Consider the following 26169-nt stretch of genomic DNA (forward strand, 5'->3'; position numbering starts at 1 on the left):
AAAAGTTTTAAATCTTATTTTTTCAGTCTTTCTAGTAACAGGTGGTTTTTTTATTGTTGTTCATTTATATAAAAGAATCACAGTAATTAATCATCATAAAAGCTGGTGTCCTTAACAGAGAGAGAATGACTGGATGTCTTCTAGACATCCATTTAGAGATGTCTTCTAAAAGCCATTAATAGTATGAAAAAAAAAAGTTAAACAACCAATGGGGATTAAAGGTATTTGCAATAAATCTGAAAAAAATATTGAATCCATAATAATTGATAATAAAACACTAAACAACAGTATAAATAATATAAAAATAAATTAACCATTTGTTTAAAGCTTAGCTTTCCCAATAAGGAAATTAGAGTTAAAACTAATTAACTCTAATTGAAAGAAAAACAATAGTCTTTCACCTTCATTATAGTAAGTATTTTAAGAATAATACTATTGAATACATAGATGTGACAGTATTGATATGATAAAAGTGGTACCCTCAATACTACTAGAAAGAATAAAGTGCCACATCTCTTCAAAAGTGAAGTTTAGAAGCATATTCATAATATTTAATAAGTTACCACTTTTGACCTAGTAATTTTACTTTCAGGAATCTACTCTATGATAGTAATGGTACATGCAGAATTTTTTTTTTAAGTGAGAGGAAGGGAGATAGCGAAACAGACTCCTGCATGCCCCTGACTGTGATCCACATGGCAACCTTTGTCTTGGACCAATGCTCAAATCAATTGAGCTATTTTTAGCACCTGAGGCTGACACTTTGACCAACCGAGCTATTCTCAGTGCCCTGGTGATGCTCGAACCAATTGAGTCACCGGCTATGGGAGGGGAAGAGGGAGAGAACAGAGAGGAGATGGGAGAGAGAAGCAAATGGTTGCTTGTTTTGTGTGCCCTGACCAGAGATCAAATCCAGGATGTCCGCACACCCGGCTGACAGTCTATCCACTAAGCTAACCAGCCAGGGCCACATGCAGACAATTTAAATCTAAATATATTAATCACTATAATATTCATATGCATGAATGTAATATATACAATAACAAAAGTAGAGAGAAATATGAGAACCCAACAAAGAATGCCTAAATAAGTCAAGATTTTCTATGTGACAAAATAATACGTAGTCATGAATAGATCCTATTCATTTCTCTGACTTCAACGTTCTCATTATCAACAGATCATCACTAAATACTACTGCAGCCAAGGCTCTGTGCATCGTGTTAGGATTAGTAAGAGATATGAAATCCTGGCTCAGATTCCAATTTCTTATCCCAAAGTATTCTTAGTGATGTCAAAGAGGATGTGCAGTTTAGAAAACAAAGAGGATGTGCAGTTAGTATACCACAGGATAGGTATCAAATAACTGGTGCATTATAATCCTTACTTGATTTCTAAATAATGACCTTCAATTTGATGCAGTTAACTTGTATGTCTTTTTTAATCAGCCTTAGAACACATGTTACTTATGAAGAATTTCTAGAGAAAGAAATCCTGTCTGATCCTACTATCAAGAATACTTTTCCATTCCACTAGGGACTAGTGGGTATTTATCTCAGAAATGTTTTAAACTGCAGAGCTGATTTTAAAGCCCTTTTTAGGTTTTGGAAAATTTAGATCCGTATTTGTTGGTCACTTTGGTAGTGTGTATTTTTTGGCTAATTTTTTTAAATTCTACTCTGTTTTCATTGATCTGGCTTAATTTTAATTTGGGCTACCTTATCTATGCATCTTTGTAAACCACCTTAAAACCTTGCTTAATATATATATATATATATTAAGAAATACAAAGATAAATGGAAGTTATGCAAGAGATTAGGAAAACAGTAGACAGTTTAAGCTAACTTTGGCTATCATAAGTATTAGTTCTCCAATGGCTCACAAACAAAAAAAAAGCTTCAAACTTGCTCAGACCGTATGTTCATTAAGATAAGTGTCAGCTAGGTTTACTATGGGCTTCACAATGGGATCGAAGCTGAAGGAGGCCCGGGTCTAGGACCCTGCATGCAGCACTTGTGGACAAGGGAAAGGATGTCAGAACTGGTACATGTCACTTCCACTGCTATTTCATTAGCCACAGCCAGTCATTTGCCAAACCTGTCAAAAGGGCAGAGGTGTACAGGCCTCCCACAGGGAATAAGTGTGCTTTGATGCTTTAAGGTCTTTAAAGAAGTCTACAACCAGAGGACAGGATATAGGATGCAATGTGCTAGGTGTCGTTCTTCAGTTTCTGTGCCTGCAAAAGAGGGATGATAAAATCTTTGTCACGATGCTATGAAGAGGAAAGGAAAGAAAATGTGTACCATATTCTATGAACATTGGTCCCATTACTTCATTTGGTGGCTCCCCGGGAGGACAGCTGAAGGTGCAGGACACAACCATCTCAAACTGCACATGTGTGAACTGAACCTTGGCTTTTGTTTTCAGAACTCTTCTACCTACAGTCTCCCCAACTCGGGGGATGGAAATTCCATTCATCTAATTGCTCAGGCAAAATCCTTACAGACATCATTAGCTCTCAAGTTCCACATCCAACCTATCAGTAAACTCTGTCAGTGTACCTTTGAAACATATTCAGAATCCAACCACTCCCTGCCATCTCCACTAGTACAACTCTAGCCGGGGTCCTCAGTGCTTTTTTGCCTGTATTAGCCCAGTAGCCTTCCAAGTATTCGCTCTACTTTTACTCCTCCACATTCTATTCCCAACATGGCAGCCAATTTTTCATTAAGACATATAAGTCTGATCACACCACATACCTTGCTCAAAACCTTTAATGATTCTGCACTGCACTCAGGAAAAGCCACAATCCTGTAAATGACCCCCAGGGCCCTATATAATCTTATTCCTTATTTTCTCTCTGACCTGACTTGTTACTGCTCTCTGCTTTGTTCCCTCTCAGCACCCTTCCACATTTTAGCCATTCTTTCTGCCCTTCGAACAGGCCAGGCACAGTCTCAGCTTTGGACCATTATAGTTTACACCATGTGCCTGGAAGGCACTTCCCACAGATACCTAACATTCTTGCCTCTGTCACGTCTTTGTTCAAATGCCACCATCATGTCAAGGATACCACAGAAACCGCCCCCCTCACCTACTTTGTCATTCTTCAGGGCATTTTCCCACTCCCTAACATAATGTGTCACTACGTTCATTATGTATTCTCGCTCCCTGCGGGAATGTTTATTTTATGAGAGCAGAGATCTGAGCTTTGTTCATGGATGTAGCCCAAGCATCCAGAGGAGGACGTCAGTCAGCAAACATTTGGTTGATGAAGGAGTGTAATATGGTGAAGATCATATCTGCCAGACTTCCACGAGTGACTGAGCGTAGTAAAGCGCAGGCAGCATGTAGAGACAGGGAGGAGGAAGAAAAACGGACAATCCAAGGCTGTCAGCCTGCAAGTCTGGCAGTCCTGCCTCATGAAAACAGCCCTCGGTAGAGAAAGCCACTGAAAAACTGCCCATTCAGGTTTGCATTTTATAACTCAACCAGTCAGTGTTACGCCTTGTAGAAAATTACCCGATAAAACTTGAATGCCACAGTTAAAGCAGGGAAGTTTACACATATAAGAGACTGATACATTTATCCTGAGGTGTTAAAAATACATGGAGGAGATACTACCAAAAAAAAACCCCACCAACCATGGAGGAACAATATTAAACTCTTCTTTAACCTCGTTTATGCTCCGCTTGGCCTTGGAAATGGCACAGTACAGTTAGTTTTAAAAATAATAAAATAAAGCATCTTCTTCCTGGTGGCTGAGGGAAGGTAATAGGGATTAATGTGCTGACCTCTTAACACATTTACTATACAGGGGAAAAATAAACAAGGTTTATCATTCTATGTTTATATTATTTTATTTAGAATAAGGTCCATTATTTAATTAGTACATTAAATCTCATTCTACACATAATATGGCTGGCTCATTATACTAGTGACAGATAGGAATTAAAAACAGCGGTCTGAAAAACTCAGATAAGAGAGTAAGTACCTTAAAGGCAGTCACCATACCTTATACCATTCCACTCTTTCCCGGACCAACCATAGGGCGGCATACACAATAAGGGTTTGGAAGATATTGGCAGAAAGATTAAGTAAGAGACTAATTAATAACAGTTTAAATACTAGCCATATTGTACACCTGGCTTTGAGGCGAGACGAGCTCAGAGAGACTTAGCTCACAAACCTAGAAAACTGCTGAAGCCCAGGTTTATCAGACCCCAGATTTTATTAGTCATAGCAATTCTTTCTCTAGCATACGTCACAATGGGCATTTTATTATCAAAATCCTGGAAGGAAACAGAACTCACACTGAAACTTGCTAATTGAAGACAGCTCAATAAAAAGGGCTAAGTATGAAAGTGATGGGGTTTATGCAAGAGATAGCTCCCCATGGGAGCCGCCATCGTCCCTGGGCTGGAAAATCTGAGGGTGGCGCAGTTACTGAAACCTGGAGAGAACAATTCTGCAAAGACAGCTTGACAGGAGTTGGGTAAATTGCCTAGCAAAATGAAAACCCTGATTTTTTCCTCCCAAGCTCCCATCTCCTGCTGCCAGTGCCTCCCACGGATAAATCCCACCGAAGCCAAAGGCAAGAAAAACCACGGGAGTGATCCACAGAGGTCCTCCTCCCGGGGAGAGAGGGTGGTCAGTAAACTGAATGGGCAAAGAGAAAAATCCAGCCAGGGTAAAACCACCCTTGCCAGTAACCATGGGAAGAATCTGTCACAGAAATTCTTACATCAGTAAATCAAGCAGATTAAAATGTTTCTTTGACATATGCAACTGACCACTGACTTCGATGGGAATTGTGTACAGAATCTCTAGAAAACTTTTACATACACACAAAAAACCACATTTTTACAACAATGATAAAAATAGTATAGAAATAGGTAAAAATGATCCATTAGAAGCCAAATAAATACATTTTAAAAGTATTTTATACTGGCAATTGATTATGAAAAAGTTCCACAAATTGATCTTCACTTTGCATTTCTATAAAAATACAATTTCCCATTGATACCACATGAATATTTTAGAGCTGTTTCACAATAGAATTTCCTTTAATTCATTGTTTATAATTCTTTCCATTTGCAGAATTCATTGTGTGAAATACATTAATCTGTTTTAATTTGACTTTATATAACACCTTTTTATTGTCTAATAATCATCGAAATTTTATTTTTCAACCTATTAAACATTCTTTAACTCATCAATAGGTTTAATTAAAAGCAGTAATTCCATTAATTTTATCACTGCAGAAGTTTCATTTTATCAAACATAACTAATAAAAATATAGTGAGTGCACATATACTTAAGAAATAAAAACTCTGGCCCTGGCTGGTTGGCTCAGTGGTAGAGCGTCGGCCTGGCGTGCAGAAGTCCCAGGTTCGATTCCCAGCCAGGGCACACAGGAGAAGCGCCCATCTGCTTCTCCACCCCTCGCCATCTCCTTCCTCTCTTGTCTCTCTCTTCCCCTCCCGCAGCAGAGGCTCCATTGGAGCAAAGATGGCCCGGGCGCTGGGGATGGCTCCTTGGCCTCTGCCTCAGGCACTAGAGTGGCTCTGGTCGCAACAGAGAGACGCCTCGGAGGGGCAGAGCATCGCCCCCTGGTGGGCAGAGCATCGCCCCCTGGTGGGCGTGCCGGGTGGATCCCGGTCGGGCGCATGCGGGAGTCTGTCTGACTGTCTCTCCCCGTTTCCAACTTCAGAAAAATACAAAAAAAAAAAAAAGAAAGAAAGAAATAAAAACTCTTATTTAGATCATCTTTGTTAATTTGCCATTTTCTCCCTTGAACGATAGGTGTTGCAGGAGCTAAAAAACAGGAGCTAAATTTCCAAAATCCCCGCCATCAGTGAAAGTATCTGGCACGGGATGCTGAAGGTAAAAGAGGATCAAAAATCAAACTATTGTTTCTCCAGGAGAAGTTAGAAGAATTGGGATTTGGGCAGATAGATTTTTTTCTCCAGGCACTTACCCACTTTGATGTTAAAGGCAGCTGTGATCACTGGTGTTTTCCCTGTGGGTTTTGTAATCTCTGGACTCCTTAAGAACTAGAAACAAACCCAAGGTTTAGGAGTCTCTTTTATAACGTTAATTCCTCATGCCTTTCCCATGGATTTATGAACACCTGACTCACTGTATTAAATACTGCTCCACAACTATACCTTTCTTCTGGAAACACTTCCAAGTGTTGCTCTTTTCCTGACTGGATCTGAACCGACACAAAATTTGGTTAAAAAAAAAAAGTAAGGGTACTGCCAGATGAAAACCTAAAATTTACAACACTGCTTAATGGTTAGGTGATGGGTGGTGAAGAAACTGTTAAGAGGCTGCAAATGTGGAGATGGACCAACAAAACATGAATCGATTACCTGTGACAATCTGGAAAGCGCGCAGAAGGGTTCTAACTTAGCAGGGCGGAGGATGGTACCTAAGGAGGTCTATAGATACAAACAGAATGTCTAACATGTTTGTGAAACAATATGGTTTGTGCTAAATACCTGCTTTCCTTCTAAGAGACTGGAATTTGGGGGCAGAGGGGGCCTGCCTGACCAGCGCCCAGCCGAATTCATAAGCGCTTAGTCTCTGCTTAGAACTTCCTCGCTAGACAACGATGCACATGGATTATCGCAGCATGCTGGGGAAATTGAGCAAGATTCTATACGAATCCACTGAAGAGGGCTCATGAAAGCTCGTGCCTGGTTTCCTCCGAACCTCACCCAGGTGCTGTTTTATTTTTTAGTAACTGAAAATGGGAAGCTTTTGACCCCCTTCACCCATTTCCCCTGCTCCCCATCTCCTGATCCGGTAGACAACAACCTGTTCTCTGTACCTACGAGCTCGTTTTTGCTTTTATTTTAAGACTCCACACATAAGTTAGAGCATTCGATATTTGTCTTTCTCTTTCTGACATATTTCACTTAGTATAATGCCCTCATGGTCCAACCATGTTGTCACAGATCATAAGATTTCATTTTTATGGCTGAGTAACATTGCATTCTGTGTATGTATGTATTATATATCAAGTATACACATATCCATCACTTTATCCATTCATCTGTTGGTGAACACGGTTATTTCTCGTGACTTTTCCTTTGCTGATTTTGCTTTGTATCCTTTCACTGTAATAAATCCCATCCACGGTATGCCTGTACCCTGAGTCCCATTTGTCCTAGTAAATCACCTTAGCTGGGGGGTAATCTTGGGGATCATCAACACAAATGGTCAGCAGTTCCTTTCCTATTACAGAATGGGAATCTAGTTAAGGAATTTCCCTCATTCGGGCCACGCAGTCGTCATGTGTCCTACCCAGCTGACGCTGAATCAGCCCACACGGGTCGGGTACCAGAGACTGCTGTGTATCTTGCATCCTTGTCTTTTGCATGGGAACTTATTCAGTCGTCCTGTGTCTGCTCTGGCATTGGAAACTGGGTGTGGATGTGCTTTCGGCTTCTAACCTGCTTCGTGATGTCTGAGACTCTGAAAACACTTCTGCTTTGCCAGCTGGCCCCCTGTTAAGCAACACCAAGAGGGAGTGACTACAGGCTGGAAAGGAAAGAAGACACACAATAGTGCATGTGTGCCTCTCGTTTCTGTCTGTGCAGCTTCCGCCTCACTTTTCCACGCTACAAACAACAGTCCATTCCAGCAGCAGCTGTTGAATCCACTTCGCACGTTCTCCAACCTCACAGAGCCAGCTTCGCTGAAACTCTCCGAGGCACCAACGCCAGCTGAGCGACATTCCTTTCTTAGAGATTGGGGTCCCAGCCCTACAGGTCCCCTCTCCTAATGCAGAGACACCAGCAACAGCTGACAGCATCTCTGCTTTAAACTCTGCATTTCAGCTTCACAGAGTCTCTTCTCCGAGCCTCTCAATGCAATAATTCAAACCTTCTCCCTTCACACTCTCTGTCCTACCTAGCAGTGGTAGCTACGACTTCTATGACCCATTCACCATTCTTACTTCGACTCCTGAGTTCTTCTAAGCCTAATTATTAATACTTTGCATCAAATTCTCTTTTTTAAATAGCTGACGTGATTTCTGACGCCTGACTGGGTCCTGACTACTGGTTGGGTGGGCAAAGGCAGAAAGGCCAGGACCATGACAATTTGGTAGGAGATAAATCAGTAGACCGTGGAAAGTCTCACCCAGACTTAATCAAGAATACTGCGTTATTGAGAGAACCTGGACTATCAGTCTGCTGCAGGGGCGGGAAGGGAATTCATGTTATCTGTCTAGGAGAGTGTCCGAGTGGGTCCATAGGCAGGAGGAAGGGTACAATGAGTAGTAGGCAGCTGGAAGGGAAAACAGAGGTGAAGACCATTCAGCTGTCCACCAAACTTGTTTCCCTTCCTCCTGGGTAAACAGTTAGATTCTAGTCTCTGGATCCCTTGCTTTTAGCCATAGCCATGAGATGGTGATGATGATGCTTCTGGCTCCGGCTAGGGAGCCTAACTAACAGCAACTCATAACTTCACAGTTCTAGAGGCTGAGATCGGTGTGTCAGCAGGGCTGGTCCCTCCGATGGCTGTGGAGGAGAAGCTGTCTTTTCCAGCTTCTGCTGGTTGTGGCCATTGTTAGAATTCCTTGACTTGTGGAGGTATCATTCTGATCTCTGAATTTAGGTTGGCATGGTATTCTCCGTATGTGCATGTCTGTCTCCAAATATCCTCTTTTTATAAGAACATCAGCCATACGGGAATAGAAGCCCGCCCTCCTCTAATATGACCTCTGTTTAACTGATTACATCTATAATAACCATATTTCCACAAAAAAGTCATATTCTGAGATACTGGGGGTAAAAATTCACCATTGGGGGGGGCACAATTCAACCAAAACACTGGTAACAGAATCTAGTATGATGTACACCCCTCCCAGGTCTAGCCTATAACAACACCCGTACTATATGTTCTTTTCCCCAGGCTTCCTCTTAGATATCAAGCCCCATGGATCTTGAAATTCACATTCTAAAGAAGCCTGGAACCCTGAATGATGTATCGATCAGAATCCCAAATGCTACCTGTTCCTTATACTGAGTGGCATCTGTAAGAGAGGAACATCTATTTTGTTGAGCCACTGAGATTTCCACACCTGCTTGTTACAGTGCCTAGCATTACTTTAACTGATACAACTACCAAGTGGAAAGGAAAGATCGTACACTTAAAAAGAGTATAATTATTTCACTTTAATCTTTCTAGTGTACTTATTTACATGTAATCTCCCTCTAAGCAAAGAGCTCCCAGAGGGCAAAATTTATATTTCATCTTTTATCTCCTACACCTTCTAGCACAAGGTAAGCACTCAAAAATATTTGATTGAATAAAGGAAAATAAAGGTCAAAGCAAACAGGGAAATTTTATTAACACAGAGTCTATGTGGATTGATTCATTATGACTGTCAAAATTTTTAATAACGAATTTAAAATTTTTTCTTTAAATTAAACATATTGATTTTAATGAAATTTTCCATTCAAAAGAGTAAAGATGGTTTTATGCATAGAAAGCCTAAAGAAAATGACTCTAAGTAACTTTATCTAATCTTCAGACCTCAGAACTAATATATTAATTGGCAATATTTAATACTGAAAGGACAATCAGACATATGCACAGAACCAAAAGTCAAAGAACATAAGCCAAGTAATTAAATAATAGGTTTCTTGAGTAAGTATAAAGAAAAAATGATAATGGACATTTAGACAGTTGTATAAAAGCACTGGTGAAATTTCCCAAAGAAATGTAATATCTAAACTGAAATTATTTCTAAACGTCAAAATAAACTGTCAGTTCTTCATGAAAGTTCGATGTTGAGAAGCACTAAATGAGTCACTGAAAGCATTCTTTTCTGTATGAGAAAGGATAGGCTTAAATTTTAAAGCCATTTGAAAAAGTAAAAATTCCAGAAATTTTTGCGAGAAAAAATATTGCATTGCCTATAAATCAGTATATTCAAAACACTTTAAAGAACTTCCCAGTCTTATGTATAAAAATAAATGCTTGAAGTAAAAATCAATTTGAACTCTGAAATTTCTAGAGAATGCAGGGACACTATTTTAATAAACGTTTATGTGGTTAGTTGCTAGTGAGTCCACTATAAACCAACTACTCATTTTGAGTATTCAGGTACTTAGAAAGAGAAATGTGATTAAAGTCATCAATAACATTGCTAATCTAAGACAATATTCCCTGTTTTCTGGTTTAAAAAAAAAAAAAAAAAGGCAGTGCTAATTGAAGAGCTCATGTTAGCCTTCCACTATGTAATCATGGTTTTCAACACAAATCTAGGAAATTGAGTTTCTGAAAATAGAATGATAAATGAATAATGCCTTTGTTTCAGATAGAGAATAGTGGCTGGAATAATCTTCCAAGTAACTACTTTCAGGGAATTCATTGAATTGCTCCCAAACTAAATGGGTGAAAAAAAATTTAATTGCCCAAGAGGTGATATATTTGTGATAACAGTACAAAAGTAAGGAAGAGAAAGTACAAAATATTGTTGAGAATGTACAATATTTGTATGGAGACTTCTGAGAGGAAATGGAATGTAAATACATGGGAATTACAGAGGTTTAAATGCACTAGATGTAATTTAGATGAAGAGACAATACTTTATCTGGAAGACAAAGTTACTATTCTTTCTCCTAATCTGCGCAAACCAGATTTACCACCTTTTCTCCTTTTGAATTAAAAGAAATCTGAGGGATTGAACACATGGTAGTCAGCAAATATTTATTCAGTATTTACAAGAAATGAAATCTTAGGAGAGACTGTGGAGAGAGATTATGAATAGGAGTAATTTAGCTGGCTCCAATTATTGAAAATACCAACTAAGAGCTATATAAATAAATTTTAGTAAAATTCAATAAAAATATTTATGGGCAGTTTTAGCATTTATAGGTACCTTTTACAAGTTACTTAATCTCTCTGAACTTCAACTTCCCTGTCAGTGAAAAGAGGAAATAATGACAAATTTCTGGATTCTGTGAAAACTACACGAGAATACAGATACTTCCTCCGGAATACCTTCCAGTTCACCTTTTCTTTGTAGAATTTATTTTGGTTTACAGTATCCATATTTCAGAGAATGTTCATATTTCTCAAAATAATATTTTGGGCTAATCTTTACAAAGAAGAGGTATATGCTTAACCCTCACAACAATTTTGATGAAATAATTCATGGGAAAGATCTTGAATCACTTTTCAAATACAATGGTTAGGTGGTTAGACCATCTCCTAATCACATGTAAGCCTTACGCAAATCAGGTGTCAACAAAAGGAATATATACTATGTTCCCACATATATAAACTACTGGAAACCTGTTGGGCAAATAAGTTTGTAAATTGTAATTTTTATGCTCACTTTGTTAAAGATGGTGCTGCCCACATGAATGGCTGTCACCCAAGTGATAATATTAATTACCTTCCTGCTTGGGAGGGGGCTTGGTTATGCTAATGTGTGCTGGAGGAGGGGTTGTCCCGGGAAAAAGTTTTAAAAGGAGGAACTAGGAGGCCATTTTGGGAGGAGGAGACCACGTTGTTGCAGGGCAGAGAGAACACCTGTTGGCAGAGGAGGCAGGCAGCCAAGAGGGAGGCTACTGGCTTTACAGAACCAATACTTTGATTGGTGATCAATATGTAATTTTTGTTGTTGTTTTTACATTCTAATGTGATTATTACACATAGGCAATTTACTTTGCCTTATTTATCTTTCAGGAAATTCACTGGGGACTTGGGATAGAGAAATTACACATTAAAATATTTATTTTTTTTGTTGTTCAATCTATCTGTGATATTTACTGATTCTGCTATCATGGAATTGCGGTTAAGTTTGGAGCTATCTTATACATAAATTAATTTATAATTATTTTTAATACTTAAAATAATCACATATTTTTTCTTCCAATAAAAAATAACATTTTTTACTCAAAACCCTTATAAAATTAATATAAAGTAACTCCACTTGAAAAATAAGCCAGTGAAGGAAGAGCAGAAATAGAAGTGTGTACTCAAGAATTAAAATAGCCTGACCAGGCAGTGGTGCAGCGGCTAGAGTGTTGGACTGGGACGCAGAGGACCCAGGTTCGAAACCTCGAGCTTGTCAGCTTGAGCCCAAGGTCGCTGGCCTGAGCAAGGGGTCCCATGGGGCCACTTGGTCTGCTGTAGCCCCCCAATCAAGGCACATGTGAGAAAGCAATCGATGAACAACTACAGTGCTGCAATGAAGAATTGATGCTTCTCATGTCTAGCCCTTCCTGCCTGTCTGTCTCTATCTGTCCCTCTCTCTGTATTGCTCTGTCTCTGTCACCAAAAAAAGAGATAAAATACTACAGTTAGCTGTAGGAAGAACTCCAATATTTTGTTACAGCCCCCAAATTCTGTAGTTTCCACACATTCATTCATCTATCCTGTCTCTTTTGATATAATTATTTTGCCCCAAACTGCCCATTTTGAAGTCATGGAACTACATGATAGAATTTTACAAATGCGGCTTAACCTGTAGTGGCACAGTGGATAAAGCGTCGACCTGAAAATGCTGAGGTCACCGGTTCAAAACCCTGGGCTTGCCTGATCAAGGCACATATGGGAGTTGATGCTTCCAGCTCCTCCCCCCTTCTCTCTCTCTGTCTCTCCTCTCTCTCTCTCTCTCTCTGTTTCTCCCTCTCCTCTCTAAAGTGAATAAATAAAAAATTTTAAAAAAAGAAAAGAATCTTTAAAAAAAAATTTCACAAATGATATGTTGTTTAGAGACCATCAAGGTAAGAATGTTATGTGTACTTTCCCATCTCTGTATTCTCAGGACCGATCCCCTGGTTCCAATAGTGGACATTCAGAGCATGTTTCAGAAAAATATGTTAACCAATCTAGTCCACTAATTCCAAACCCTTTTTACATCATAAAACACACAAAAAAGGCCATTTTGGATGGCACTCTCGGGTCAACGGAGTGGCTACACATTGCCAAAGTTCACAGGCACACAGACTCTGGTCAGCCTCGGTCTTGTCCTTCTGCCTTAAGGGTGGAAGCTATCAATATCTTGAAACAACTATAACTCATTCTTGGCATACCAAGTAGGAATATCACAGCTGACAATTTGTAAAAAGATCAATACATTCTCATTACATGTTGCTAGTCAGGGTAGCCATTAAACAGGTGCAGTGAAAACAAAGAATATTTTTTTAATAGAGATTGTTAGAAAAAAGTTCATGCCGTTCAAGATTTGCAAGTAAAGTGTCTATATCCATTGTGTACATGCCCAGGCTGGGATTGGCCAAGACACAGAAGTGTGGCCACTTCATGGATTGGCTGGAAACCAGTTTCACTCTGATTCATGCTGAAAGGACGGAAAAGTGATTAATTAGGGCAGGTGTTCCATCACGTCCAGAAGGCACTCCACATTCCTCTTCTGCCAAGCAGTTCCCACATCTCAGATGGGAAGTCTGAGACAGGCTATCAGGCATCCCTGGGAGTGGGCCTCCAACACGAGGTCGTATCCACTTCTTCAGTCACATACAACCTATGTAACTCTTTTACAAATTATTGATTTGGTAAATGAAATGACGATTATCAAATATTTATGTCTCTCTAATTCCACACATTCATTTTATAGATGAGAAAAAGGGCCAGGAGGGATGACATAATTTACCCACCCTCCTCCAGCCATTTTTAGCAGAAGATGGACTAGAAGCCAGTAAGACTGGCCTCAGCTGCAGAGATCTGGTGGAAGATACCATACCAGCTATCCTGGAGAAGAAAAGACATCACTTCCCAAAGTTCTAAATGATTAAAGCTTAGCTCTTAATTTTTTTTCTTAAGAAAACTTAACACAAAACACTAGAATAAAGCATATTTTTTTTACAAACTAACATTTATAAAGTTACATACCTGTATTTATTTGTTTTCCTGTGGAAATAAATTTTAATTACATGTATAATATATATTGATTTACACAACATTTTCCTATGCAGCAGTAACGTGAAATTAGGCATCTTTAGCATTTGCTTATAGATGCATATTGCCTTTGATATCTTAGTAACCTATATAGTAAGTCCCCGAGTTACAAACATCTAACTTACATATAACTCATACTTAGGAACTGAGCACCACAAGGGCTATTGGTAATCAACTACAGTTGGACACCAGTGAAAATGATATCATAGAGTTACTCAACTCCCCATCACAAAGATCTAACCAAAGAAACCCCTTATGAAACTAGAGCAGCAGATGATAACATTTAGGGAGGAAAATAGGGACCTAGAAACTCCAGAACCAAAAAAAGTTTTCTATAAAAGAGTTAGCTAATGTTTTTCATTTCATTGAAGCAGGAAAGGCAAAGTTACAGGAGCAAGATCCTGATACAGAGAGGTTCATCAACATCTACCATACAGTTACTGAACACCCGAGATGCTACAGACAGGGCCTTTAATGAGGAGAAAAGAAAAGCTCTGTCCAAGCCTCCCTGATGCTGACTTCAAGACCTTGACTCCAGCAGCAGAATCAAACCCTGACTCCCCAACACCAGTCCCATCCTCTCCATCAAGTCCATCATCTTCTGCATCATCCAAGATCGTTTAAGGTTGTAATTGAAAATGTTTAAGTATTTATAGTCACGGAAAGGTAAAAATAAATACTCTGTTAAGACAAACGTCTGTCTAAGTTGCATCCAATAGGTAAATGTACCTGTTCTCACTTACATACAAATTCAACTTAAGGGCAGACCTACAGAACCCATCTAGTCCATAACCCAGGGACTGCCTGTAGTGAATCTGCCACCATTTGATTTTTGAGTATCTGATATACTCCCTAGATGCTTGATGAGATTCTGCTTTCATACCTCAGGGTCGTTTTCAAGTTAAATATTTCATTGGACTCAGTAATTCATCCTGTGCTCCATGACTTTGTTAGCACTGTTTTGTCCCCTACTTGATATATAGAGAAAAGAAACACAATAAGTGCGTTGGGAACAGAACACCATTGGGATGACATGCAGCATGAGTGCCTTCTATCTTCTATTCTCTCTGCTGTATTAAGGATGAAACATCTCTTTAGGGCCATCAACCCGGGCTGGAATATTTCATGTTCTCCTTGGAATAGTTTTGTTCAATGATCAGAAACATCAATTTATCAGCAAAATGAATATAAATCCACTTTGTTCACATTCATCCCACTTCACTGATGATCAAGGCGTAAGTCGTCATTACCCTGAAACGGCTTTTAACACAGGGTGTTCCCTTTATTATGTTAACATTTAAATAATGTGCTTCCTTCATGTAATCATCAAAGACAAAACCAACACCAAAAATGCCGTCAAGCTTGTTGAGCAATCGTGAAATTATGCATGCATGGATGGAGCGAAGCACTTACATAACAGGAGATAGTCTATCAATTATAACATCAGAATATTGTGGTAGGGGTGGGAATGAAGTGAATACTAACTGGTCTGTGAGGGGAAAATATACTCATTAGGAAGGAACATCTTGGATCAGCAAAGTTCTGACTCATGTTGTAAAAGAGAACTTCCTAATTCTCACACTACACCCTTCTCCCTGGGTCAATAATAATCAAATCGGGGTAGATATTCCAAGGAATTAGTACAGCATTTCATTTCTTTTAAATATATATTGTCAGATATCTACTATGTCTTTCAGAAACTATTAAATAGACAAAGTTAAAGCCTTGGCGGAGTTTGCATTCTAAACATACAATACACCAGCGGGTGATAAGTACTATTAAGAAAAAAAGCTAGGAGATAGGATGATGGGGTCAGGGTGTACCTTCCCAGAGGGCTGCCAAGAAAGTTCTCCTCAGAAGAGGAAGCTACGGTATAAAGGAGCTGCTGTAGATATGGAGATGGATATGGAAGCAGGAAAAAGAGGAAGTTCTTTTTTCATTGCTGTATTTTCTCAGAGGAAAAGAAAGGCAGCAGGAGAGTGAGGAGGCGAGAGGAAATGTGGAAGTTTGAGGATCAAAAAGGTGTAAAAATCCATGTCTGTGGGACTGACTTGACCTGGGAGAAGCAGATTGAGAGATGCTCTCATATCCGTGTTCATTTTAAACTACGACCAGCGAGGGTCGCCATGAGTTGTTCTCTAGACACACAGAGCTGCGCAGGCACAGGGGGAGAAGAAGTAGAAAGGTGGAATCAGGCAGGTTTGGGGTTTGGGGCAAGAAACTCAGGAGAGAGCAGCAAGAAGGCTGAGGGCGATTGCAATGACTATTCATAGTATGTGGCACAGAAAATGGGGAGAGGATGACACAGGCTAGATAGTGGAAGGTTGATTGGGCAATGGATTAGAAATCCTGGTGTGGTTGAAGTGAACTTGGAGGACTGCCTAGAGAGCTGAAAGATAACTTGATTTCCGTGCCAGAAAGTTAAGAAAAGGTATTAAGAAAAGGCCTTGAGAAGGTTGGAAAATCAGTCTAAATGCTGAGTAAACAGAGCCATCAAGTCTTTCTCCTGAGTGCCTGGTGAAGCTCTCAGGAGAAACAAGCAAACAAATAAAATAAAACCAAAAAGTAACTGCTTTATCCAGAGAAATACAACCATGATATTTACTCTTTGTCCCCAGTGAGCAGTGTTGGTGAGTTTAAAATATATTTAACAGCTTCATGCTGCTGGAGATTAAAGTCAGAATTTTACACTTAGAATGTTTTCCTGGTGTAAAGTCCTTTCAACACTGAATCAAACTGTAAAATATTCTCTTTATCTGAATTCGCAACAAAGATAATTACTCTAGGTGGATCACATTCCTTCTTAAATCCTGATAGTCAGACCTTATTAGCCAGCCTAGATCATTGTTTGTTTTATAGGACCTAGGAAAATGATTTGTTCTGTGATTACTGAGCCCTGACAGTGGTAGCTGGTTTTCTCTCTCTCTTCCTTCTTGTTTAAGTCTTTTCTCAACTCATATTTTGAAAGATAATTTTGACATCTAATTTCTCTTAGCAGGTGGGCGCGTAAGTCTGAAACTAGGGAAGTAAAATTACATAGGAATTTTCTATCTTTAATTATGATTATGGACATAATGATTTATGTAAACACTCTCCAGTTGGGTGAAATACATACATTAAACACAGTAGAATGACAGTGATGCATCTCATCACACACCCTGCCCCCCAATGCAAATAAAGTCACTTTGAAGTAAGATGTTCTTCTGAAAATTGAACTCACAGTCAGCATATGATGGTTGAGACTTAAACATATGAATGTAGAAGAAAGACTATGCAACACAGAAGTGTATTATAGCCCCTTGAAAAAGGAAGCAGATCCCCACCCATCACTCTCACCCTCTCCTGCAAATATCTGACAGTAACACAGCGAAAACTTACATCCTGAACTTGAAAGAGAACATTGAAATGTACAAGACTCCATAACTTGTATACATAACTGCACTGATGATCTCTCACCTTTCATAAAAGGAGCAATGAAGCAGCCAGCTAGTGTGAAGAAAGCCTTTTCAACTTAACAAAAGTAAATCTAGCATTTTTTTAAAAATACATTTTATTCTGCCTGACCAGGCGGTGGCACAGTGGATAGAGTGTCGGACTGGGATGCTGAGGACCCAGGTTCGAGACTCCAAGGTCGCCAGTTTGAGCGCAGGCTCATCTGGTTTGAGCAAAGCTCACCAGCTTGGACCCAGGGTCACTGGCTCGAGCAAGGGGTTACTCGGTCTGCTGAAGGCCCGCGGTCAAGGCACATATGAGAAAGCAATCAATGAACAACTAAGGTGTCACAACAAAAAACTGATGATTGATGCTTCTCATCTCTCTCCATTCCTGTCTGTCTGTCCCTATGTATCCCTCTCTCTGACTCTCTCTCTGTCTCTGTAAAAATAAATAAATAAAGGCCCTGGCCGGTTGGCTCAGCGGTAGAGCGTCGGCCTAGCGTGCGGAGGACCCGGGTTCGATTCCCGGCCAGGGCACACAGGAGAAGCGCCCATTTGCTTCTCCACCCCTCTGCAGCGCTTTCCTCTCTGTCTCTCTCTTCCCCTACCGCAGCCAAGGCTCCATTGGAGCAAAGATGGCCTGGGCGCTGGGGATGGCTCTGTGGCCTCTGCCCTAGGCGCTAGAGTGGCTCTGGTCACAACATGGCGACGCCCAGGATGGGCAGAGCATCGCCCCCTGGTGGGCAGAGCTTTGCCCCTGGTGGGCGTGCTGGTGGATCCCAGTCGGGCGCATGCGGGAGTCTGTCTGACTGTCTCTCCCTGTTTCCAGCTTCAGAAAAATGAAAAAAAATAAATAAATAAATAAATAAATAAATAAATAAATACTTTTTATTCTGAAAAAAAATCAACATATACAAATAACAGAAAATCATATACTAGACACTTAGTTATCATTGATTAATACCACCTTCTGTAATCCTCTGTCCCTTCTCATTGTCTCTCTTTCTCTCCCTGCCCTTCACCTGTCTCACCTCCCCTTCTTCTCTGATATTGAACTATAATATTTATGCCATCTTTCCTCTTTCCCTCTGCTTTCATACTCAAAAAATTGTCTCCTCCATCCCAAAGTTGTGATTCATTATTCCTATGTATGCTTTTGTTAGATGTCTCCTAAAACAACACACCTTATTATGTTTTCCATATATGATAAATTATTGTATTGTATGTATCCTTTTGCAACATGCCATTTTTGAGAAATATACAGGGGTGGGCAAAAGTAGGTTTAGTCATTCGTATGGAAAAAGACATGCAGGTTATGTTTATTGTAATAATTTTATTAACTTAAAAGAATGTCAGTCACAACTGTAAGCCTATTTTTTCCCACCTCTGTATAGAGATATTCTTGAACTATATAAAGGAAGTGATATAGGCTGAATGTTTATGTCCCCCAAATTTGTACATTGAAGCCCTACATTTATACATTGATGTGTTTGAATACCATAGAGATTATCTTGAATATAATATATAGCATACAAAACAGCTCTTTTGAGATTATCTCCCTCAGTACGCTATAGAAAAGGGCCACCTTGATGGTCAATAATTTTAAAATAAAATAAGGTTTCATATTACAAAGTCATCAGAGATTCCCGATTCCTGACCATCTGGGAATTGCTACAGTCTGGCCTAGCTCCCTCTGTGTGATGCACACTCAGAAATTATTTGCTACATATTTTAGGAAAATCATCATCAACAAAACTATATTAAATATTTTTGTACCAAATGAATAAGAGAGACTTAGTCTCCTTCGAGCAAATACAAATGAGGAGCTTTCACTGGATTTTGTTTTATATCTTCCTGTGTTTCCTTTTCTTCTTTTTCTCTGTCCGTTTATTCAAATTTAAAATAATACCATTTATTATTCAAATTTAAATAACATTCAAATTTAAAACAAAATTTAATAAGGATGACATGATTTGATGTCTGGAATTTGCTAGAGAAGACTCTTCTGGTGGGTACAGGCAGGAATGGGAGAATATAATTGGAATAGGATTTGGTGTTTCTTTATAACTGCTTAATCTCAGTCAATGGCACACAGAGTTTGTCACTCTTCCACTACTGCTATTAAGTACGTTTGGAATTTTCCACGATAAAAAGTTAAAACGAAGTTTAATCTCATTTAATTGTGTTTGGAAATTAAGAACATCATTACAAATAATGTTGAAGCTTATGGACCAAACTTTCACAGTGAGAAGTTTTAAAGAATATCTTGTAGAAAAGAGCTAGCATAATTACTTTCTAGAAATTGATAAGAAAATAGCACTAATTTTCTTATCACTTTCAATTTGTGGTTATTATGAATAATTCCCAAGCCTCTCCAGGCTGTTTCTGGGTGATTTGACATCTGAACTGAACCCAGTCTCAAATATAGTCAGTTACCATGGGCAACAGCTCAGCTCCAACCTCGGTTGTTTTGTAATCTACACAGGTACCTTGTTGGACAAGGAGTGGTGGAAAGACAAAGGGTTAGGTTGGAAACAGAAATATACCGAATGAGCTCAATAACTGCATGAAATCAGAGCGTTTTCACGGGTATCCTACCAAAGCATAACGCTCAGAAACGTTCGAATCAGCAGGCCTGTGTTTAAATTCCTTGTCTGTCTCTTACTTTCTGTGTCACCAGGGATACATTGATAATTTACTTTTCCTCTAAATTCGTGCTTATTTGTTTGTTCCCTTTGTAAAATGCGAATAAGACATATCATAAATAGGTGTAGTAAGGGTTGAGTAATATTTGTGTATGTAACATTCATGGAAGATACTAGGTAATACAACAGAAGGTAATGATTTATCCTAACATGTACTATAAGTCATTATACCTGAAGTGGACTAAGTTCTGATTCCATGTCACTACTAGATTCAAGTGATATGAAAAGGGACAAGCTATTCCTACAGATGAGTGTGTGTAAATCTACCTATCCTGCCTGACCAGGCGGTGGCGCGGTGGATAGAGCATCAGACTGGGATGCGGAGGACCCAGGTTCGAGACCCCGAGGTCGCCAGCTTGAGCGCGGGCTCATCTGGTTTGAGCAAAGCTCACCAGCTTGGACCCAGGGTCGCTGGCTCGAGCAAGGGGTTACTCAGTCTGCTGTAGCTCCACGGTCAGGGCACATATGAGAAAGCAATCAATGAACAACTAAGGTGTCGCAACAAAAAACTGATGATTGATGCTTCTCATCTCTCTCTGTTCCTTTCTGTCTGTCCCTACCTCTCTCTCTCTCTCTCTCTCTCTCTCTCTCTCTCTGTAAAAAAATAAAATAAAATCTACCTATCCCTTCATTCATATCGGAGGGTGTAATGTTAAGTTGAGGTCCAACCAGGCAGGTTCAGAGTTGCCATGGTGATATTGCTGGGATATGCAGCTTTTGGATGGTTTGGTTAAATTGATAGGCAAAAAATTTCTAATGAATATAACAGACATCTTTCTTGAGCTATCAGTCTCTAATACAAATGAATCTAGCCAGATTAAGCAGGACCTGTGTGGCAGACAGTATCTGCCACAAGATGGACTGCCATGGAGTGTAAGGCAAATATTTTGTGTTTGTTTTTAATGAAATAAAACTTATTTGCTTTAGACATTAATAATGGAGAGCAAAGTTGGTGTGGACAATTTTCTGGCTTACATCTGATAAGTGTTTAATTGATTGCTGTATATCTAATACCTGCTGCTGACTCTTAAAATTTATGGGCTTATTCATTGATCATTAATGAGTGTGAACTAAGATCTAGACACGGTTCTAAGTATTGATAATACAGACGTAAATGAAATAGATAAAGTTCTTCCACAGAATTCACATTCTAGAGGCAAAGGTAAACAATGTTTTCTAAAGTAATGGGTACCTCACGAAGCCTCTGCAAACAGGCTCAAAACTTTCCCCAGAGAGATGGTTGGGTCCTGCTCAAGACCCAGATTTCTTCAGTGCCATGAAATAAATCATATCAGTCCTGAAGATTACTTTCCAGCAGAGTTTCTCCAATTTCTAACTCTATGACTGAATTCTGAACAGAATTCTCACTTGTTTAGTCAACCAAGATAATTTATCCTCTGATACTTATATACACAAACCAACCCCTTCACTTTCACCTTCTTTGGTGTAATTCCTTGAAGTGCCAAGATTCTGCTAAATGTGAGTTTAAGTTTGTCACTAAACAAAATGCATTTGATCAGAAAAATGTGAGAAGGCTAAAGTTAACCTTCATTTAATTTAAAAGTGAAAACTATGTGAAACCCATATTTACACAGTTACCAGGAAATAAAAAGTAATAATAATTGCCAGTGCATATTATTTACCAAGTAACAGTTTTGTTTTATGCACTATAACATACATTAACTCTCTTAATCACCACAAAACCGTATGAAGTAAAGACTAGTATTATTTCTACGTTATAGACAAAGGAATCACAATATGGTGGCCTTCAGAAGATAAACAAATAGACTTCAACAGGTAGATGCTTAGATCACAAAGAAAGTACATTTTAACTTTAACTTGGTCACATAACATCATGTTCAGTCCTGGCCAGGCAGATCAATTAGAGTGTTGTCCTGATACACCAGTGCTGGGGGACTAATCCTTGTCTGGGACACATACAAAAATCAACCAATCAATGCATGAATAAGTGGAACAACAAATCAATGTTACTGTCCTTTTCTCTCTACCCCTCATCTGCTCTCTCTAAAATCAATATTAAAAAAATTTTTAGTGGCCCTGGCTGGTTGGCTCAGTGGTAGAGCATTGGCCTGGTGTGCAGGAGTCCCGGGTTTGATTCCCGGCCAGGGCACACAGGAGAAGCACCCATCTGCTTCTCTACCCCTCTCCCTCTCCTTCCTCTCTGTCTCTCTCTCCCCCTCCCGCAGCCAAGGCTCCATTGGAGCAAAGTTGGCCCGGGCACTGAGGATGGCTCTGTGGCCTCTGCCTCAGGCACTAGAATGGCTCTGATCGCGGCAGAGTGACGCCCCAGATGGGCAGAGCATCACCCCCTGGTGGGCATGCCGGGTAGATCCCGGTTGGGCACATGTGGGAGTCTGTCTGACTGCCTCCTCGTTTCCAACTTCAGAAAAAAAAAATTTTTTTTAGAAAAAAACACCATGTTCATATTGCCTTCTTTGATGAATGGCCCCTTGCTAGAGGTTGTATTACATGGGCTCTTACGGTATTTATTTCAATGGCTTTAGTAAACTTCGTAAGCTATCGAATTTGCTTAATCTATTAAGAACTTATGTTGAAAATTGATAATATACGGATAACAGGACAGTAAACCCCAGAGGAATGGGAGGAGAGAGTTAGGAGGAGGGGGGAAAAGGGGTGTTAGTAGGCACATAGGGGTGAGGGGTGAGGGTGTTATATTGAGTGGGACACTTGAATCTATGTTAATACAATAAATTAAGATTATATAGCATAATTAACTGTCCAAATGATGTGGAGAGGTTTTCTCTAAATCTGGCATCCCCAAACTACAGCCTGTGGCCCCCGGAGGCCATTTTCCGGCCCCCGCCACACTTCCGGAAGGAGCACCTCTTTCATTGGTGCTCAGTGAGAGGAGCACTACATGTAGCAGCCCTCCAATGGTCTGAGGGACAGTGAACTGGCCCCCTGTGTAAAAAGTTCGGGGACCCCTGCTAAATCTTTGTACTCTGGTTGACCAATGTCACTCTGTTAAATTTAACTGTCTAATTAAAAAAAATTAAATAAAATAAAAAAAAATTAATTAAAAAAAATTTTTTTAAAAACTATTTTTCTCCTTCAGAAAGAATAAATTTTATTGAGCATATATTACTCATTCATACTAAATTTTCTTACATCATTTAATCCACAAGATGGCACTGAAAAATAGGCACTGTTCTCTGTGCTTTATAGAACAGGAAAATGAGACCCAAGAAGATCATATAACTTGCTCAAGATTATACAACTATTAGCTGAAAGGTCTGGGATCCCAATCTAACTACTATTATGCTTCGTCTGAGTTCTTGAATTAAATACATTTTTAATTTTTGATATATTTTACTTATATGTAGTATAATAACTAAACCACTATTGTAAATGTTTACTAATACATAGTTATTTAATCCAAAGCCATCAGAATTCCACAGAAGAAATTTGTGATCATATAATTGAGTTATACTGGTCACTTGAATCTTATAAACATCCAAAGACTAGAGCTCCCCCATTACATTGTGTATTTGAAGGTGGCTCTGTATGATGTTTAATTCCCCAATTTAAATATATATACATATTATAGAAAAGACTAAAAGCGTTCTAACCAAAATGAACTAAGGAGGTATTTGTCTTATTTTAAATCAATATAACTGGGATCTCCTGACTACCATTTATCTTTTCTAGAAGATTCTGGTATGAATAAAATTAAGCTTTGAATCAGAAGATTTGTATCTCAGTTTAGTTCTGCTGCTAATTGGTTCTAGAACTTGGGGAAAACATTTCAGATATTTGGGACTCAGTGTTCTCCTCTACAAAAGAAAGAAATTGAAAAACTGAGAGTTTTTGTTTTAACACTTTATGTTATGTTGTTTTCACTGTGCAGTTTATGTTGGTTTTCACTTTGGAAAATTATCATGCTCGAATTCCTATTGAAAATACATTTGTCATGACTGGATCTACAATATTTACGTTAGTCTGTCAGATTAGCTCAATTATACTGAAATATTATATGTGTGAAAATGTATCCCACAGATAAGCAATACAAGAATATATGAAGTATGTTAGAATGCAGAAAACAAAAACACTTTGCCTAAGCTTGCCCCTTCCTTCCTTCCTTCCTTCCTTCCTTCCTTCCTTCCTTCCTTCCTTCCTTCCTTCCTTCCTTCTTTCCTTCCTTCCTTCCTTTCCTTCCTTTCTTCCTTCCTTCTTTCCTTCTTTCCTTCTCTCCTTCCTTCCTTTCTTCTGTACTCCTTCCTTCCTTCCTTCCTTCCTTCCTTCCTTCCTTCCTTCCTTCCTCCCTCCCTCCCTCCCTCCCTCCCTTCCTCCCTCCCTCCCTCCCTTCCTCCCTCCCTTCCTTCTTTCCAACCATTCGTCTATACTAATTAAGCTTCTATTCTGTGGCAGACATGGAGAAACCCCTGATAATTCTTAAGACAGTTAAACCTAGCACACGTTGTGCTTTTACCTACAGTTCTCTTTCTTCCTGCTAGAATCTAAAACTCAAAGAGGCAGAGATCTTAGCCTTGTTCAATTATGGTTCCTGGTGATGTCTTTATAGTATGCTTCCATGACTTATTTCTTAAGTAAGAACTATGAACATTTTCTCTATTATGAGTCTGTTCCTGACAGTCTCAAGAATTGCTCCACATCACACCAACAACTTCAAGGGTCCCTAGTATTATCCAGAACCAAGTGTCTTCCCATGGCTGCCTGTCACAAAGTGTAGATTCCTGACCATTTAATCTTTTCCTTTATCTTAATTATTTTATTCATTCAACCACCACTTTTAATTATTTGGTGATTCTTAATGTTTTGAAAGTCATTATTCATCTGCTTAAAATGTTGAGTCATTTCCCTAGAAAATGTGCACACGCACACACACATACACATATATACAAATTTGGTATTTTATTTCAGGGATCTACATAAAGACACATAATAACAATAAAAAGAATATTCAGAAGCCTATATTATGTCATTTACTTTTGTTTTATTTAATCAAACTTCTCTTATTTCTTCAGTAATATAAAACTATTCCTTGAAGAAAGTAAAATCACTTAATTCATATCTTAACTCTGATACCTTAATAATTTAGAAGCAGTAACTGTTAACATTTTCAGATAAAATTTATATTCTCAGCTACTCTGATGTGAGATTCCTTTCTAGTTGTCCATGCATGAAAGTGATATTGTATCAAGAGCTGTTTTCTGTTGTACCAAATCCATTCAGCTTGAAGCTGTTTCCTTCAAAACTCCTTAGTCAGATTTACATAAATGCTTCTGATGTGATTCCAGATTGATATAGTCCATCTGATGTTCCTGATAATAGCTACAATAACAACAACATAGTTACAACACAATAGGGCACTCCTGTTTGTTCAGTCAAGGTGTCCTAATGTTTCCATGGTAACTTTCTCCCCCATTCCCATGTTCAACAGTTCCTACTCAGTAATGGTACAGTGAAATCCTTTACCTTGTTAAAGCCATTTTCCTTTTCCTTATTTATTTTATTATTTCTTTGGCATTTTCCCCCTCTCTCCTTTCCTGTTTTTCACACTCTGATCTCATTCTCACATACTTCCCTTTCTACTTTGATCTATATTCATCTCCTTTCTCAGCCTCTGCTGCTTGTTGTGTGTCTATTTTCAAAACAGCAATCATATTCCAACTTTATTCCTATCATCTTAAAACTAATTTAACTTGCAAAGTACCCCCTCATTGATAAAGTTAGACTGTCATATTGTCAGAACAACTGCAAATATGATCGAACTCAAATTCTTCTTCATGGAACACTACCCATGTTGTCGTGACAACCTGTAAAAGTTGGTTTAAGTGTTCTTTCTATCTGGAAGCTCTGCATATACTTTGGATAAAATCAGGACCATTGGATACATTTCTGTAAATTTAAACATTTCGGACTCCTTTCAAGCTTCCAAACTAAAACTAATTAAATTTAATAGGAATAGAAAACATGACTATTTTGCCATCTTAGTGAAAAAAGTATGATTGATATAAAAGATATATAACTATGAAACTTATTACTTATGAGTAATATTTTAAAAACTACTGGTAATCTGT

The sequence above is a fragment of the Saccopteryx leptura genome, chromosome 7 (genome assembly GCF_036850995.1).
Source record: "Saccopteryx leptura isolate mSacLep1 chromosome 7, mSacLep1_pri_phased_curated, whole genome shotgun sequence".
Taxonomy (NCBI): Eukaryota; Metazoa; Chordata; class Mammalia; order Chiroptera; family Emballonuridae; genus Saccopteryx; species Saccopteryx leptura.